The sequence below is a fragment of the Triplophysa rosa genome, linkage group LG25 (assembly GCF_024868665.1).
Source record: "Triplophysa rosa linkage group LG25, Trosa_1v2, whole genome shotgun sequence".
Lineage (NCBI taxonomy): Eukaryota > Metazoa > Chordata > Actinopteri > Cypriniformes > Nemacheilidae > Triplophysa > Triplophysa rosa.
Genome location: NC_079914.1, coordinates 11,413,978 through 11,434,756, shown reverse-complemented (window position 1 = coordinate 11,434,756; position 20,779 = coordinate 11,413,978). Strand labels below are relative to the sequence as shown.

General features: G+C 39.8%; 1 protein-coding gene across 1 annotated transcript in view; it reads right to left on the bottom strand.

The window, feature by feature from the left end:
- Positions 1 to 20,779, bottom strand: part of elfn2a (extracellular leucine-rich repeat and fibronectin type III domain containing 2a) — a 110,994-nt gene that overhangs the window by 56,045 nt on the left and 34,170 nt on the right. The gene's annotated exons all lie outside the window — the stretch shown is intronic.

Here is a 20,779-nt window from a genome sequence, read left to right as displayed (position 1 = left end):
AATCATATAAACTACATTTGAACTCATTTACCTAATGTTATTTATTAATTCCCCAAAACTCTCTCTTGTAAGCTTGTCAATTAACAATGATCAGCTACCTTTCCGCCTCTCATTTGCAAAAAGTTTAGCAACTTTCTGAAACTCACAGCTTGTTCCACTCCGCCATCAAACCCACAATCCCCCTGTGATGGCCTGCCACCTACCTCCCACTTGGAATCAATTGAAAAGCTTTCCTCCGAGCATGACTGATCACGTATGGAAACTGTATCTATTATTTATTCATTTATTTATTAACAACATAAATGGCAAAATTGTCTTCATTAGCGTCTCAGAACCAGCTCATAACGTATTTTATTGTATTGGTATCAAAGGACTATCTTGTCAACTGTGATTTCTAGCCAGTGAAACAGTGCAATTTGTTCACGACAGCGATCAAAGCCACTCTCCCACGATGGGAGCGAAAGCAGATAACAAAATTGGGGCGGAGATGCTTCCAGCGAACAGCTACGACAAACGTGAACCAAAGAGAACAAAAGCCTTTGAAATGCTCGCGTATAACTGTTTGGGGACTAAAAGAGAGCTTACCGTACAAATCAGCCAATGTCCAAGACATACCACAAAAGTTGAAAAAAAATACATGAAAAATACAACACTTGTGTTCCTTTTTAGTGTTGCTTTTAATACCCCAATGATACTCCGTAAGGAGTCTGTAAAGGAACAAGAAATCAAACTGTCGAGATGCACCACGATAAAAACAAGCTAATCCTCAAGCTAGCTCTTGAACAAATTGAGCATATCAGTCAAATTGCGCGTTGCTCCTTGAATCTACAGCGTAATATCCTCAAGATAGGGGGTCCAATTATTATCTCAGAAAGTAAACATACAAGAGGATGCTTTAGTAAATACACACCACCCGTCTTGGCAATGCCCCCTGGGCTGCTTTTTCAACTACAGTTTGTGTGTCAAATCTGCATTTAAACCTGACAGAAATGGTACATACATTTAGCCAAACATGCCATTTTAATGTATACAGCCACAGAAAAAATTAAGAGACCGCTCCAGTATTTCTGCATGTATTGAACATAATTTTAGAGTGGTCGCTTTATTTTTTTCCAAATCTATATACTGTACGTCTATATTTTTAAGCCTACGTCTGTAAGATGTCTGAGATCTGGAGGTCTGGTAATCATCTGCTATGTAAAAACATCTGCTAATCTTAGAAAGAGCAGTTTTACATCCATTCTAAATAATAAACATCTAATAATAAATAATAAACGTCTCAGAGACGTATTGCAGATGAGCAAACAATCGCAAAAACGATGTCTTGCAGATGTAAATGCAGACATCAAATAGATGTTTCTCAGATGTATGTGTACTATCACTGGTTCAGCTAAATGCATGTGAAAAAAACTTTTTAAAACTAAAATAAAGGAATTCCAAACCTTTTCTGAATGTTTACTGGATAAATTTGAATTGAAATTTCACTTCACTATCACATCTCATGCACACTTTCTGTCCTGTCAAATCACCGACGCTAACTCGATGCTAATGCTAACTCACCAACTGATTGTATACAGGCTGGTGATATAAATCTTGATTGTACCTGTGCTCATATTATTCCCAACTGCGCCGCCATGAGTCACGACTCAAGCCATTTTTCCTGACGCTTGGACAGACGAAAAATGCTCGGAGGCCTTCAGGCAAGGATTCTATTGAAAGAATTACATGAAAGCCAGGTTTGGGCTTGTTTGGGAAATACAGCAGAAGTCTTCCATAACCAAATGAACTAGCTCTGCGCTTCAAAACATGCCAAGTGCATTAACCCTCTGGCAAATTTAGTGCTTTCATTGTTAGACATCAATCATTCATTATATACTTTAGTAACACAATAACCGTAAGAACTCTCACTGTCCCTTTTAAATCGAAATAACACAGTATTTGTGCTTAAAGCACGTCGCACCTCACACCAAGGCTACAGTTTCAATTTCGAGGGAATGCACAGCTGACTACCAAATACCATATGTATGTACTGTACGAAGCGTAAATGTCCACCATTGTATGCATAAACACAGCAGTAGTGATTAAGATGTAATGTGAAATGAATATATGCAGTGTGACAACTCGGTAAGGTTGGTGACCCACTGAACATAGTACTACGAATAAGTTTCTAACTGCGGACTTCGGATTATGACCCTCATAGAGGAGATTCATAAATCTATCCTGTCTATTTTCAGTTTTTCTTAGGTAAAATGCAATCTGAGAGTGCTCCACATATCCCCTGACAGGTTTTTTAGGCCTTGCGGCATACAGCTGAGGCCGCCAGGTAACCGAATCTGTGTCAGGCTGAGAATAATACAGGATCTTATTAAAAATGAACACTTCCTTCGACACATTTTACAGGAACATTGGTTCCCGACAAAAAAGACTACATGTGTGAACAGTGTGTTTTAGCATTACCCAACTTTGCTGGAAACAAGTTAGCTAACAACTTTGACAGAACGGTTAACAGCCATCCGCTCTTAATAAGACGTTTATTCAACGTTTACCCAACGTTTCACTTTTTTCAAGAACTTACATTCATATGGCAGACACTTTTATCCAAAGCAACTTACATTGCATTCAAGATATACAATTTATCAGTACGTCTTTTTTCTTGGGTATGAGCTTCTTGTTGCAAGCACTATGCTCCATTAGCAGCAAACTACAAACTGTGCGAAGACCGTTATCATCACTCCGAATCTGTGATATAGGCTCAAAGTTGGCTTTATAAAACGCATATGGTAGCATACGCTCTATTACACCTTGTGTCTGGATGCAAACGCCATTATGATCCCTGTTTCTCGGCTCTTAATCTGTCTTTCCACACGCTTTAAGTTTCATCTGCTTTTAAACCCTCTTGGCCATTAAATCGAAAGTGCAAAATGAAATTTGTCCCATAGTTCTCATGATGATCATGAAAAAAATCATGTTATGACACCTGTGGGCGACCTGTAGGCCTGCACTAAATTCATAAAATATTATAAAGACATCAGTCATGGATCCATAATGGAACCCAGAGCCAACCTGATGTCAACAGCAGAGCGTTCGGTTTAGTTATTGACATTCTACTTGATGTGCATGCTTATTTGCGCTTAGAGAAACATAGAACAAAAAACGTGTCTGAAAACCTTAATAATCAAGCTGTCGTTTTTATTCTAGCTAATGTAAATCAATGCAATTGTTAAATCCCATCCCTAACAGGCAGATTTACTCAAATTTGCTTAACATCTTGTAGACAAAACCCAACGAGAGGAAGCAGACACGGTGACACCTGCTGGATTATTTACGGGTGTGTATTGTGACTGCTGGGACGCTGTAGTCTGGAAGAGAACAGATTACTGTAAATTTGTTTGATCTCCATCCAGGCATAACACAGCAAAAACAAATCCCAATCTGGCATTGACAACAGAGGGATTATGTCATGACAGGAAACAGTGTTTTGAATGTAAATCAAATTAATTCACGTCTCCATGATCAAACTTTACATTTCCAGACCCAAAACCTATATATGACTCTCTCCTCTGATGCAACACAAAAGAAGATATTTTGAGAAACGTTTCAGTGGCTTTGTGTCCATACAGTGGAAGTCAATAGGGGTCATTATTGTTGGGTTACCAACGTTCTTCAAAATTTATTTTTTGTGTGTGTGTTCTGCAGAAGTAAGAAAGTCATAAAGGTTTGAAATGACACGAGGGAGAATAAATGATGAAAGGATTTTCATTTTTGGTTGAACTATCCTCCGTTAACGATGTTTTCCAGACAGTGTCCTCTCCCAGATAACAAGCCTGGCTGGGTCTGTGCTGCGTTCGTTTTTTTTCTATTTGTCATGCATATTTATTACAGATACATTGTAAATAATTTGTGTGTAAGTGCCTGGATGAAAAGCACGCAATTTTTCGAGTGTCTCCATGGTGTGCATTGTGACATTCAAATTCAGAGTGAGATTATTAGTTTAGTTCATGTTAGCGGTTGTGTACTTTCTATTATACTGATACAAATGTATTGCGTGAATGCAGTGTAAGTCGCTTTGGATAAAAGCGTTTGCCAAATGCATAACTGTAAATGTTTTGTAATTAGCGTACGCTTGCCGACTCACTATCCTCATAGGTTTTATAATGAGGTACATCATAAGGCAAGAAAATTCCAAGCATCTTAGATTAAGGCACCATAACATTTGTTCTCCTGAGTTTGGTTTCTCTGCTTTATAAATAAGTGATATACACTGCAGAAAATGACATTCTTACGATGCATTTTTGTCTTGTTTTTAGCAAAAATGTGTAAAACTTCTAAAATCAATATACAATTACTTGACAAGAAAAGTGACCTAGGATATTTAGCCTTGTTTAATGAAAAAGAATGTAAGAATTAAGTAAGTTTATGGTAAAAACAAGCAAAAAAAATAATAATAATCTGTCCATAGGGTGAGAAAAATAAACTTGAATTTAGTTTGACCTTTTTCTCAAGTACTTAATTCAAGTTTATTTTCCTCACCCCATGGACAGATTTTTTTGCTTGTTTTTACCATAAACTTACTTAATTCTTATATTATTTTTCATAAAACAAGACCAAATATATTAGGTCACTTTTCTTGTCAGGTAATTGTATTTTGATTAAAGAATGTTTAGAAATTTGCACTATTTAGTAAGAATGTCATTTTTTGCGGTGTAATAACTAACGCATTGAGATTCTAATCAATTGGAAAATGGGACAACTTATGTAACAGGCGTCTATCAATGCCATTCAATGCCACAACCGTAGGTGCGATTGTAGTCATTACAGAGCCCTTTCAAATACGTTTATGCATTTCACAGATGAAAGTCTCATTTAATACAATAGCCACCTTCCATCTGTCTTTATATAGACTATTCCACCCACCTCTCCGCTGAGAAACGGCAATTATTGACTATCGGTCGTTTCATTTACGGGAGTCATTAGCATTCCCACAGCATATTTCCGACTGCAGCCCGTTCTGAGCATCGGCGGATCTCTCACTCTTTGCATCTCTCCACGCCCCAGCGTCGCCAGGGGAACCCAAGATGCTTCTAATTACAACAAGACAGCAGCTTCATTAGCCAGGAGTCCTGCTGAAGAGATTTACACTTCAAAGAACAGAGAGAGAGAGGGAGGGGGTATGGGGAGAATATTTAGAATGGCAGGAAAGAATAAAGGAAAAGTGTTGAAAGACACGGTTTATGAGGAATACGAGAAATAGCCATGATGTGGCACCTTTGGCATCCCTTAATCCTTTCGGCATTAGAGGCAAATCCCATGCCAATTGCTGTGACGTAACTTTAAATTACCCACATTTAATGCTAGATTACAGATAGAGCACAAGAAACGTATTTCAAATCCAAGTTTAAACGTTAATCAAACTTTACTAAAATCCTGGGTGGTATTCAACCCATGTTTGGATCAAATCTAGACAAAACGTTGAGTTTTAAATTAGCCTAGGATGGGTTTTTGTTACTATTGAATGACTAAATGACCTAATAATGAAATAAAACAATCTTCTGTCTACCCAGAATGTCCTAGCAACCGCATAGCAACACTCTGGAAACCACCAAATGCTTAAGCAGCCACACAACAGCACCAGTGGTGGCTGGTGCACAATTATTTTGAGGGGTGTGATGTGATGTAAACGTACCATCACTGCTTAGCTAAAAAAAAGGTTTAACTATCAAAGCATGTAATGGTGTTTATTAACAGTAATAAGGTGCCAGTCCAAATGAAAAAAAATATCGAAGTATACTTTATTATAGTAAACTGTAGTAAAATTTCTAGATGCTACAGTGTTTTTGAATCGTACCATAGTAAATATTAAGGTATAATACAAAACTACTTGTAATGCCTCAACAGTGGTATAGCAACGCCCTGGTAAGAGAACACCTTAGCAACTGCACAGATATAACAGCCTATTTAAAATCCCTCACAACACCTTAGCAACTGCACAGCGATGCCCTGAAAACCACACTTTAGCATTGCAGTGGTGAGTTTGTATTGGAATCCAAGTTTGGATCAATTAGACGCTCTTCAGAAAAATGCAAAAAATGAATACAATGATATTCTCATATAGTACATGTTCGATAAGATGGACATAGTTTACTGCTTGTTTTCATCTTGTAAAGAAAAGAAAATGTTCTCCTACAAAAGTCTACAATTGTCAAAACAGGATAAAGAAGAACTGTGTGTTAACAGCTTTTTGCAGTGTCATCCATCAAGCTTTGTACATTTTCTCTTATTCTTCTTTCAACCTTTCTTTCTTTTAGTTTCCTCTCAACGGGATTGCGGCTTCTTTTTGGAATCCTTTCCGTTTTTTGCCTTCTGTCAGAGTGTCGGGAGAGTTCGATCACATTTGCTCTTACTGTCATTCCCACGTTTCTTCCTGGCATTTCTGCTCTTCTGATCTCACGGACACGTTCCTGCTTTATCATGTCCTTTATCTCTTCCTCTGTCCCTCCATTACCCTAATGATCTTCCTTTTTTTATTTCAAGCACCCTTTTCATAGAGGAACCATGATGATAAAATTATAACAGGTATTGTTTTAAAAGTGACGGCTCTCTCTGGCTCCCCTTGAAGCATGGAAGAATGGATGAACCATCATCTGTCTGTCTGTCTGTCTGTCTGTCTGTCTCTCTCTCTCTCTCTCTCTCTCTCTCTCTCTCTCTCTCCATCCATCCATCCATCCATCCATCCATCCATCCATCTATCTATCTATCTATCTATCTATCTCTGACTGTCTATCTGTCTGTCTGTCTGTCTGTCTGTCTGTCTATCTATCTATCTATGCATCTAGGCACCTACCCAACTATGTATCCATCCATGCATATATCCATCTTTCTGTCCATCCATCCATATTCTGTAAATTACATCCACTCCATTTGGTAATTAATTAACAACCTCCTTTCTGTGTTATGCAAGGGATTACCAATTACCTCCAATTATGTCTGATCCTCAAAGAATCTGAATCAGATACCAACACACCACGGCTTAGAAAACATTACCAACGAGAAGACCAAAAAAAACCCAGAGGGTTTTGCAGTTTGCACACACACGCACACACAGTCTTCTGGGCCTGAACTTGACTCCTCTGTTTTAATAGACTCTGGCACGGGTCACTGTTGTAATGAGCATGTGGCGGAATGAAACAAGAATATAACGTTCATACTTTCCATTACAGCCATTCATCTCATTAACTGTCTTTCCAGCGCAGGCTAATTTAAGCCGAATACACAGACATGGATCGCCATGTTGCTTGGTAACAAAAACAATGCCCTGCTAGATTGATTCTATAAAAATGATCATCGGTCTTGACCTGCCATAAGGAGATGGGGATGAGAGAATACTTTGGAATATAAAGCGAGAGAGGGCAGAGCAGACAATATTATGAGCCAATTCGATATTTACATGATAATACAAAACCCAAATACCTTCTTATGTTGCAGAAAAATTTGGTTTAGTAATAAGTTTGCATATTTATAATTGTGCGATACCTTAAAGGGATAGTTCACCCAAAAATGAAAATTCTGTAATCATTGACTCACTATAAAACTATAAATTTCCTTGTTCTGCTAAACACAAAAGAAGATATTTTGAAGAATGTCAGTAACCAAACAGATCTCATCCCCCATTGACTCCCATGCTATTTATTTTTCCTACTATGGCAGTAAATGGGGGATGAGACCTATTTGGTTACTGACATTCTCTCATTTTCATGTTTGGGTGAACTATCCCTTTAAATCGCCATTGAATATAAAATCCGAATATTAATGGTTGCATCTTGCTGAAATCAACATCAAACCAGCCTGCAGCCAGTGTGCATGAACCGGAACCAAACCGATGTTAAAGTCTCCTGACTGTTTCCCGAATCCAGTCAAGCGTCTCTCCGTGGCCCCTGGTTTAAAATGATTAAACACTGCATAAAACGGAACAAATCTCACTGACTGCCTGACAAGTTCCGCTCGACGCATCATAAACCTGCAGTGTCGCATTCATTAACCGCAGCTTGTTATACATAACAGACGGGTTCTGCGGGGAAAACGAGAACTGGCTTTTGTGTCTTATTAAACCGGGGTTTGATAGCCGGCTGTGCGCTTTTGAAAACGGGGACAACGGATGGTAATTGTAAAGAGGCCTGACAGCGGAGCACTGCTGGAGACTGCAGGGCGCAGAACGAGCCTACGGCGCGACCTCATGCGACAGGCCTCTCGTAATTAGGTTGGATTGAAAGACAGGGGAGACCTAGTCTATCCCGGGGGAAGGTTTATAATTCTGATGTTGCTCTTCAATAGCTCGTAGTGTTCTCTGCTCATGCATTGTTTGGTCCTAAAATCCTACAGAACAATTACAAATGAACACAAACTATGCAGCTGTTGTTATACCGTGTGAACATATTTTGTCTTCAACCAGTGAACCCCTAATTTACACAAACCTCTATGCAGTTTTAGATCTTCCACACAATATTATGTAGTTAGTTTATGAAGCTTTTATCGTCACAGGGATCATGAACTGGTTCCCACAATGTAGGTCCAGCCGGCGTCCAGTCCGGTGGTCCAGCCGGCGTCCAGTCCGGTGGTCCAGCCGGCGTCCAGTCCGGTGGTCCAGCCGGCGTCCAGTCCGGTGGTCCAGCCGGCGTCCAGTCCTGTGTCCAGTCCTGTGTCCAGTCCTGTGTCCAGTCCTGGGTCCAGTCCTGGGTCCAGTCCTGGGTCCAGTCCTGCGTCCAGTCGGGTGATCCAGCCGGCGTCCAGTAGGGTGATCCAGCCGGCGTCCAGTAGGGTGATCCAGCCGGCGTCCAGTCGGGTGATCCAGCCGGCGTCCAGTCGGGTGATCCATCCGGCGTCCAGTCGGGTGATCCAGCCGGCGTCCAGTCAGGTGATCCAGCCGGCGTCCCAGCCGGCCTTTCAGCCGGCGTCAAGCCATGTCCAGCCGGCCTTCCAGCCGGCGTCAAGCCATGTCCAGCCGGCCTTCCAGCCGGCGTCAAGCCATGTCCAGCCGGTCCCTGGGAGCCAGGGCACAAGACTGTCCCCCCAGGATCCCCTAAGTCCCCAGGACTCCGCGCCCTCGAGCGCAGCCGGGGACTGGGACTTCTCCCACCTCCCTTTTGGACTGCCCCCTATGGTCCTTGTTTGGCCCACCCCCTCCCATGTTTTGTTGTTTTGTTGGCTCACCCTAGTCTGTTGTTGTTTTGTCTTGTCTGCCACTGATTTTGTTTTCCATGTTTTGTCTTGTCATGTCACTGTCTCAGTCTGCCCTGTCTCGTCCGTCTCACCTTGGTGAGCACCTGGAGGTGCTCATTAAGGGGGGGGGTTTCTGTCATGGCTCTGCTTCCTTAGTCATGTTTTTCTTGGTCCTGTAGCAGAGCCATGGCAAAGCTTTTGGTTATGTGTGGAGAGAAACATATTATTGTCCTTTTGACAATAATATACGTTCTCTCCAGTGTCTTGTCATTGGCCCCATTCCTCTCGTTTCCTCGTTATCTTTCCCTGAGTGTTTAATTACCCACACCTGCCCCGTGTCGTTATCCTTTGTCTGTCTTCCCTATATAATACCCTCATGTGTCATTGTCCTGTGTCGGTCATTGCGTGTGTATGTGCTGTGTCCTGATGGTCCCTGTGTTGCCAGAGTCTATCGTCCCTGTTTCAGTAAGTGTTTAGTTTAGTCTTTGTCAAGTGTTGTTTAGTTTGGTGTTTAGTTAGTTAAGTCCCTTTTACTTATTATTATCCTGTTCTTGTTTACACCCCATCGTGGGTTTTTGTTTTGTCTTTTGTTTATTTAGTTAAATAAAGTCTTGTCTGTTAACCCCTTACTGCCTGCCTGCATTTGGGTTCTTCTTTTGCCACATCCGTGACAAGCTGATGTGAGGTTTTCACATGCTTACACACTGCAAAGATTAACTTCACACCAGCTCGGTGTCTCAATCCCTTTAAATAAAGCTCCTCATTACATTTTTTCCATAGGATTTACATGTCATGATGTCACAGTGTGTAAGATTAGGAGGAATCAGGTACGGTTCAGGTTTAGCCAATGCGACAAGTAATAAGTCTCACACATGCACACAAACTCATTAATTTCGATCAAATTAGATGGTGATGAATAGAGACATCACCTGACCTCACCACTTACTTTCTATCACCGCGAAAACTTAAAGTGATAGTTTACCCAAAAATGCTAATTCTGTCATCATTTACTCGTTCTTTTGTCAATTCAACTCTGTATGACTTTCTCTATATCTACTTTTGTGTTCTGCGAAAGAAAGAAAGTCATACAGGTTTGAAATGACAAGAGGATGAGTAAATGATGACAGAGTTTTGGGGTGAACTGTCCCTTTAAACAGAATTACAAAAAATCTATTGTTAACTAGAAAATACATTTTTATGTAGCTCGAGTCAAGTACATTTTTAATAAAGCCAATGTCAAACCTGAAAAAAACTAAAAACGTACCTTTAAGTAATGGTTAAAAGTTACAGTACAGTATATTGTAAAATTATACAACCTATAAGCAGTAACAACAAATGGCCAATTAAAATTATTGCGGTTAACACATTTACTTTGGCAGCCCTGAACATTTTTAACTAACTTTTTTGTAGAATATTACGTTTTTATTTTAAAGATAAAACCAGAAAAAAGCAAATAATGAGAAATTGCAAGAAGTGAAAACGAATAAAAGAACTCAGCTAAACTACAGTGTGAGAGAAGGCTAGCATCTGGCTCAAAAATGTAATTGAACCTCACTAAAATGTCATTAAATTGTTAATGATGCCAAGCATGACGGCTTATACAGTATATTTAGTGACAGCTTACATATTAAAAATTGTCCAATGCCAGGCCAAAACTTCGAGACAGTTCATTCAAAAACTCGGCCACCATTCATTCCTTGTTGTGCCAAACCTTGAATTTCTTTCCAGCACAAACACAAATGAACGTGGATGTAACATTTGTAGATGACATTTCTGTTTCTCATACAAAGTTTTCATATGGCTCTGTAAGAATACTGCGTGAGTACTTCTATGGTGTTTCTCTCATTATGGGGCTCGACAGCCCCAGGTCCCCATTTACTTTTATTATATAGACAAAAGTTCCAAAAACATCCTATAAAGATCACAATAAACGTTTTAGCAAACATTTCATTTTGTGATCCACAGAACAAAGAAAAATCATACAGCTTTGACTAATAGTAGAATTTTCACTTTTGAGTGAACTGTCCCTTTAAATTTTGAATAGGCGTAAAAGTAGTGTATTATATAAACAAGTTGTTTAAAAAGCCAGGGGCAAGGTTTCAGAACAGCACTACCCGCAAGTAAGGTAAAATGCTCTTCACTCATGACTAGAGCCACCGTGAGCTACTCGTGGTGATTCACTGCCGGAAAAAAAAACAGGAAGAAAAGAATGAATCAGATCAGAAGAGGCAAATTATGACCCTTGAAGGCTTGCGTCATCATTACTCGGCGTTCTTCAACACAAAACAACAATACTTTTCTAATTCAAGTCCATGCCGAGTTAATCATCTCGCAGCTGATTTTCCAATATTTCATATTGGATATTTCATACAGCAGAGGCTGAAATGATAGAAAGTCTACAGGGGACCCCGGAGCTCGCTCCCTGTCCTTCTCTCCATTTATTGTTATTTTTTAAGCAGAGCAACAATTCATGTCACCCTCTTCTCTCTATGTGTCTCCATCCTCCGGTTTAGTTGAAAGCCATGTCTGTTTGGCTCTAACTTCTCAGATTCCTCCATTATTTCCTGCTGCTGCTCTATCTTTTTCTATCTATCGTTTTCTCTCTTTCATCAGCCTTTTCATTCTTTCATGGGTTTGCTCCCGCCGATCCCTCAGGTGCTCATTACTGAGTGAGGGCGACAACAACAGACTTTTCATTCGGGGTGTAAAGGATCTTCGCCATCAGGCTTTACAAAAGAACGTACACACACACACACACACACACACACACACACAGAGTCAATTCTCATGGCAAAGCCCTATTACTCGCGCCCTTCTCGTTCTCTTCTGGGAACTCTTAACTCAAGATGTTTCGAATGCCCACACGCCACATATTCCTCATACCTGAGACTTCGATTCATTCCTAAAGCATTTAATTGGTCAGTTGGGTCACTTCTTTCTCATTGTGAATGTTAAATTGGCTGTTTGTTAGGTGAAAGCCTATAAAAGTAAGTCGTAAGAGCGGCAATATGGAAATCATTTAACACCTCTCTCCTTTTCGCTCTCTCACTATAGACGATAGTTTCAAAATGACAATATAAACAAACACTACTGCACATGCTTGCGTTCGTGGACTGCCCTTTACTTCCGGTACACATTCGCAAACAATAGATTGCCTGTAGATTATTTCTGATAACAACCGAAAGAAACCGAGAAGAACCGGGACTTGGCTAAACTTGTCTTTCCAATATTTTGAATTTAGACTGCGATACCAAGCTTAACCGCTAGATGTCAATGTACCATACGGTTTATTTAAAGCGACCAAACTACAGGACGCATTCAACAAATCGCTTATTTAATACAATTATTATAAAGTAAAATAAATTAATATTAACATATATTAAATGAAATATAAATAGTTATATTATTAGACACTAGCCAAACACAGACCGGAAGTTAACTGCAGTCCAGGCGCGTGTCCGATGAAACGGTCTGTATAGACAGTGGGTGAAAAGAAGGAAGTAAATATTGGATACGCAACAATCTTTCGACCATAAGACAAATCATAATGCCAGCCAAGAACTGCCCACTTTGAGCAGATGAGGTCATTTGATTGACAAGCAACAGACCACAATTCATTTTGTTTTCTGGCGCAATAAATACCAGCCTGGAAACACTCATTCAAGTAAAATCACAACAGTGTTCACAGACTGTTGGCACGAAAACACAAAAAAACATTGGCAGAAAATGTATGTAGATTTATTTAAAAATAATAAGCACCAAATACTTCACATACAAACTGTGAAGAACATGCAGTTCTGAATATATAGTTTACTTTCCAGAAAGTATCTTTAGCCACAAACGCTGTCAAATCCAGGCTCAGAATTACAGTCTATTTTGCAATAGACCAATAAAAACAATACAACCAGCCAATCACGTCCGATGCACATCAGATCATCCACTCGCTCTCCTCCTCTTCCCCGAGTTACAGTAAATTCCTATAAGTATAAAGGCACAAATCTCATGAATACAAATAAACAAAGATCTATTGAACTTCGTGATGTTGGGGGGAAAATAATTGATTTGAAACAACGGCAGAAACGAATCGTGTTCTTCTCAAATCATGACTTTCAAATAGCTTTTTATAATTCTGCTACTGATACCGCTAGACTCACATGCACACCTCAGGCTTGAGATGTTTTCAAAGGGGATAAGAGCTCAGAGAAAGAGTTTGGCCCGCAAGAATAAACAATGAGAAATTTGTGTGCAATTACATCACCGGTGAAATAAAATGACCAACTGGTGAGAGCTGTAGGAAACAATGTACATTAGCAAGAGACTATTAATCATTTAGGTTAGTTAAAGTTAACCCCTTTAACGCATAGAAATATAGATGATAACACTTTACAATAAAGTTCTATTTGTTAACATTAGAAAATGTCTTAACTTACACGAACAAACAATGAGCAATATAGTTTTTCGGTATTTATTAATGTTTGTTAAAGTCAATACAAATAGTTCATTGTGCATTTGTGCACAACTAATCTTAACAGATACAACATTTAATTCACAAAATGTATTTGTAAATTATGGAATTCACATGAACTAAGATGAATACATAAATTAATCCTAAAACCTTATGTTTTCAGAACATGGCCCACTGGCTAATGACATTAGCGATTTATGGTTCGACATCAGACGTTTAAAGGTATGGAGCCAATTTTTTTCGAGTCAAGAACGCTCAGTGCAATTTTTGGGTGTAAACACATGGACTGCAGTCAAATTGGGCACTCCTGGGGCGCTCACATTTTGGCCTTTTTACATATGAAGTTCAACATAATTTTGTCTCTTTATAAACTTGATGTCATTATAGTGATCACAAGGTAGTGTAGGTCTAGCTTTAAAAAGGACATTTAGTCCCCTTATTTAGCAATCATGATAACTTGGGATACCATAGCCAAGTATAGTAGTATTGGTTTATAGCCGCGTATAGTAGTATGGTATTGCTATAGTGCCAAGTGGTGTGGTGTGGTGTGGTATAGATACAGTATATAGCCACATATAGTAGTATGGTATTGCTATAATATCAAGTATAGTAGCGTAGTGTAGATATATAGTCAAGTTTCGTAGTACAGTATATATATGTAACCACTTATATAAGTATGGCATTGCTATAATGTCAAGTGTAGTAGTGTAGTATAGTATAGATATATAGAAAAGTATAGTAGTACAGCTCTCGATATATAGCCACGTATAGTAGTATGGCATTGCTATAATATCAAGTATAGTAGCGTAGTGTAGATATATAGTCAAGTTTGGTAGTACAGTATAAATATGTAACCACTTATATAAGTATGGCATTGCTATAATGTCAAGTATAGTCGTATAGTATAGCATAGATATATAGCCAAGTACAGTAGTATAGTATCGATATATAGCCACACACACACACACACACACACACACAGTCAAGTATTATAGTATAGTATAGATAACTAGCCAAGTAAAGTGGTATTTTTAGAATCGACAAAAAGAAAAACTTGATATAGCGTTTTTACAAGTGACCTCAAATGTCCCCAAGGCAGATTTTGCCTGCTTTAGTTCACTTCTGGGAACAAATTTGCTCTCAAAGATAAATGCACACACATCTCTCAGTCTATTTCCGCTCTTTCAAGATCTTTTAGCAAATCTCCTCTCTGGCTATTTCCTTCAGACTCACCTGCATTTACAGCCCCAGAACATGGTTCTTTCTCCATGTATTTTAATCATCTCCCTTTCGTTCATTTCTTTATCACTCCTTCCCTCCTCTCATTTCCTCTTCCATTTAACTTCCTTTCAAGCCCCTTGACTCATTTACTTTCTTTTATTCCTCATTCCCTCTCTCTCTATGCACTCGTAATATTTCTCTGGTAAATCCGGTACTGCGTCCAGACAGCAGCCGCTAGCTGATGAAAACAAAATTTGTTTTGCTGACAGACGCGGGGGACACGCCCATCGACTGAACTTGACGGGATGTTCATTGCCGCCTCATTGGAAGCTACATGGTGACCACAACGTCCAACCAATCCGATTGACACACACTTTACGGTACGGCCACAATATAATTTTCTTTGAGAAACCTGGAATATACAACAAACAAGAAAAAGTACATTTCACAGAAAAACAATACATTTTATTTTTAGGGGTACTGTCCCTTTAGGAAATGTGCCTCATGAAATGTGTCTCATAAGCCAGTTTATAAGCCATCATGAGACCTGTTTACAAATTAACATGTATTAATGATGCTCACAAAGGAATAAAGGAGCAACTGACCCCACATCTGTCTTTAGTTCTGCATTTCCCCTTGGACAAGTGACAGAGGAGATTGATCAGAGCACCGGTTAATTTGGTCTCTGTTTGAGGCCATCGAAAAAACGTCCCTAATTTACAGCGACTGTTTACAAAGTCGAGCAGAATCCAAGAGGTCGAGAGGCATCTTTAGCTCTGACTCATCTGGTCATTAATCACTTCGGGTTGATTCGCTCCAACAAAGACGAATTACTGAGAACAGCAGGAAGGACAGACACGATTTAGCCACAGATGTTGGAGACTTGTTGTGCACCACATCTGCTACGGAACGAACAATTTTAATCAGTTTGCCAACAAAATGACAGGTGCTATACATCAGTTATGACTTGACATCGTGCAGTGACCCCAAATGGTACGTGGACACTTAAGCCAGACTGATGGACAAACAAGTCTGGCTTAAGTGTTATGCATGAACGGCTTTGAAGCAAATAAACATATGAAACAAGGTGACACTTATTTTAGATGTACAGAGAAAGCAAATGCTTAAGTAAAACATTTCACAAAAAAGGTCAGATTTCATATTTTATGTCTGTCAAACTTTGTGATACATGTCCAATCGACGTGAAGATGTGCACCTGTGGTTATTCTTCTGTCCATCTGTGTGCTTTTGAAAACAACCTTTCTTCAGAGCAACAACCATCAATAACCACATAATACTTTAGAAATACTTTTTTTTAGTTAGACTAGCTGCTTTGAACGGTTAGAAACACCGCAGAGAAAGATCGATAGCTAGGTAAGACTCAAGAACCGAGAACAGGTTAAGCTAGTCCTTTCAGATGAGAGCAAGAGGTGTCTTGAGAAATAGTGCAGGGCATGTGTTCAACGGATACACAAGGCCTCTGAGACAAAAAGCCTTCAATCGAAGCGGACATGCAACACTGAGCTAGCAAACGTACACTTATATTTACACACTCAACGATTTGCTCATTTACGACAGGTAAGAATACGTCACGCCGGGTCTGAACTTAAACGGAAGGCTGAAGTTCTCTGTCCAAACCATTAGCATATTCATTCTCGCTCTCTCTCTATCCCGCGGCTCAACGGAGGAAAGAACTGTATAATATGCAGAATCACGTAGCAGCAGGCGAATCCTGCAGGATTCAATAACAAGAAGCTAATAAGATTAGCACGACGTTAATGCAGATGAGCCGCTGGGGTGGAGAAACCAGAGAAGATTCCCACCGTCCCTGGATAGCAATACTCAGAGATGCCAAATTATACCATCCTGGCAAGCTCTTCTTGTCCTAACAGTGAGCAACAATTTGTGAAAAAATGCTAAGGCAAGGCCATTAAAGCAATGCATATTGGGAAACGTGACCGTTTGGCTAAACGGACAAGGTTGATCGAGGCAATGTAAGACTGATTGAAAACACTGGATGGGTGTGAAGGGCTTTTCTGCATGTCTGGCTGAACCGCATGTGAATTTGGAACGAGGATTTGGCACCTGGCAACCGACGTTGGCTAGTCGACGACCAGAGAGAGATGGAATTGCTTAGGTACCTTCCTGTGGGCCCTGGGTGGAGCTCTGCCCTGTAACACCCTCCCATTGGTCCCCAGGTAATTGTCTCGGCCAATGATAGAGCAGTCAATGGACGCCTTCCACAGGGATTGGCAAGATTCCTTTTTAATCTGGCTTGGCTGGGTTTCTGATGCAACAAATAGAAAAACAAAAGGCACAACAGGCGGACTAACCCACTGCTCTCATTACCGATGAGTCTCAAATGAGTTTCGGCGAGAGGAAATGGGCAGAGACGCCTTCGTCCTGATAATCGGATTCTTACGCCTCCAAGGCGTTATTAAAGAAGTAGCGACCGTATAAAATAAAATGTTGTCATTATTTACTCGCCCTCAGACTTTGTAGGCTGTTATGTTTTACTGTGGAACACAAAATAAGATTTTATTGAAGAATTGTTTCATGAAACAGTGGCTGTCTAGCTCCAAAAAACGAGTACCCTAAAAATGGACTTTAACAGCCACACATCGCCATTAACCATCACTGCGGCATATGTAACATAACTTAAAAAGTAACACGTTGGAATCAACGTTGTCACTCGCAAAATGCCAAAACTTTATTTTCTGGATAAAATATTCACTCCAAACCTAAACGTCCACTTATCAAACATGCATTTTAGAACGTCACGTCAGTGAGAGGTCCGTAGCGGATGTGATTTGGCTCTTAACGCGACATTCTTTAAACTCGAACTTATCTTGGCTTCCTCGACACACACAGACTCTCCCAAATCTGTGAGAGACAGGCTGACCCCAAGCCTCTTATCTGCGGTAGAGCTGAGGAGAATGAAGCTTGTGTGTATCGGTTGTTCCTATCAAAAAAGCTGCGAGCCACACACACACACACACACAAGCGATTGGGCTTCAAAGCCGCCTCCCACACACACACAAACAAGAGCAAAATAAACACTCGCTGCACAGGAGAAAACGCTGCCAATGCGATCCGGGCCGCTAACAACTAGATTTGACGTGTGCACTGGTGTACGGTAAGAGAAAGGATGATGACAACACGCTCATTCACACATAAGTTACACACAGACAGACAGTAGCGAAAAATTATGGTATTCAGAATTGTCACATTTCCTAGGGTCACATGCACATATTGAGCACCTGTCGCCTAATAAACTTCATACGGAAACAACCTCAAACGTGTCTGAAACTGACATCACGCCACACAACATCGCTTTCCTCACAAAGATGTCTATCACCTCATCTTAAGAGTGGCTGAAATCATCTTTAAGCAGGCACATGCATTTATAATTCACAATTTTAGTGTTCCTCTTCTGAAAACAGACCAGAAGTAATTGATGACTCATCATGCACTCATGGGCCCATACAACTTCTTTTTGTCCAATAAAATGTTTTGTAGAAACAGAACATCTCTTCAGTTTCTCAAAGTTGAGAATGACTTTTTAATACTTTTTAATGGTACTGCTGTGTCCACACCAAACACGAAGCATCGCATTCTTCGCTCTTTATTGCTCCCGGGATTAGTGCGTTCGAATGACACATTATCAACAAGCTCTTTGCCCAAATTTCTCGCTCGAGTTAAAATTTTTCAACTTGAGCAGAATACGCGATTGATGCGCGTTCATGACAATCGCGCCACCCAATGCGTGTCATTTACTTGCCCCGCTTGAGTTTGCGTCTACTCGCATCTCCGCATTGACTTTTTATGTAATGTACTTTGCGCAAATAATTCAGTTCGCCTTTGGTGTCAACACAGCATTAGATTTTTGTAAAACCCAGTGACACACATAAAAGGTGACTAATATTTTTATATGGCAAGAAATAAAAAAGTCACAAAATATTTAGATACAAGGATTTGGAAGGACAGCGACGATATACAACCAACTTGCAATAGCAAACGATGGCTGTGATGTAACCTAAAAAGCTTTAAGCATTGAAAAAACAACCGTTTCAATTGAAAATGTCAATACGGGTAAGAAAACCACAACATTACAGTAATACTGGTGGATTTTGTTGTCCCCTACAATATTTTTCAATGAAATTATATTGATATAGAAAATAGCTGCAAACACTGTGAATGAAGACGTGCACTACAACACATCGCAATAAATGATTTTTCGTTTTCTTTTTTGCACTTGAAAGGGTTACCGACCCATTACAGAGATATAAGGCATTATTGCTGCCATGACAGTGTACTGTACGTCATTTTTTACATTACTTGTAATGTGGATATATGGAGCATATTAGGTTTTTCGTTTTTGGTTTAACTGCAGTTTCTACTTCCATTCTGTAAGCTGTCATAGAGACCTCATATAAAGATAACCGACTCAGAATGGTTTTTATTAGAAGTTATATCTGTGAAAAATCTCTCTCTACACACGACGAGTCCCCAAGAACAATATTCTCAATTTTTTGTTGTAACTTCAACTTCAATAGCTTTTATTGTACATTATAGACATTCAAATGCATTGCTAACTGCTTGGTCAAAAGCCCGTACATGTTCTAACAAGCACTGTTTTGGAAGTCATTGCCTTGTGAGTCATGAATATTTGTAGTCTGTTTCCCAGAAATAAAATATACTTTGAATTTTAAATGCAACAAATCTGGCAACTTCTAGCAGTACCAAGCTAACAGACATTGACTGACAGACGTCGAAAAGTCATTTAGCATTTTTGTGCGAAACATGAATGTGTACAGTGCACAAATGTGCCTAACAGACTAACCTTACTGGAAAACACACACACATTTGCACATAGTAAGAATTCCCCATTGGCTGGCAGGATTTCTCAGTTGGACCTCAGAGTTGGCGCTGAAACCGCTGAGAGAGAACAGCATGGATCTGTCTAGCAAAATTCTGAGTAAGTGTGTGTCGCTTTCTGTTGAGTATCAGACAAAATGTTGTCATCTAAGTGTCTAACAGATAAAACACAGAGAGCGAAAAAGACAGAGAAAGAGAGAGAGATACAGTATGAGGTGTCCTAGCCATAACAAATTGATCCTTTAGTTTCATCCTTGCGAAAAATGCTTTTTGCTGACACAACTACTGTACATCCATTCCCCGGTAGAGTTGGGAACAAGTCAGTTCTTGTTTATAAATAGTTCCATTTTTTGTACAAAGGCAACGTAATGACTCATGTTCGTAAACAGTTTTCGCAAACGCTGACGTGGACGAAACAGCCTCCAGCAAGGCTAGTAAATATTGGTTGCACAAAGCACATGACATCCGATTTATGAACTAGTTTTTTTTAGTAATGGTTTATGACTGTCCAACTCAAAAGTAAACCCAAAACTGCTAAGATGTCGAATGTGCTAAATTTTTGTTGTAAGAATTTAAAAGTGCCAAATTGTTTCACACATTTTAAAGGGGTCATATGGCACGAATAAGTATTTTTCTGTGTCTTTGGTGTTATAAGTTGCCCATGCATGTATTAGACACGTAAAACTGCAAAAATGAAAGTGTCTGAACAAAAGATGCGTTCTATCTAAAGGCGAATGCTCACTCAGACCTGCCTGAAACTCCTCGTGTAACCACACCCCCACAAATCACGTCAGTTTGTGGTATGATTTGACTAAGACCGCCCAAATGTATACGCAAGTAAGGTGGGCGTACCTGTCGTCACAATTGCTTTTGAACCTGATGTTCCAAATATGGTAAGAGGCGTTACATTTCCGTCACATGCTTGCAGTATTCTACCAATCACTATCACTGGTTAACTGGCCAATCATAGCACACTTTGCTTTTCAGAGCGTTTCAGAGAGG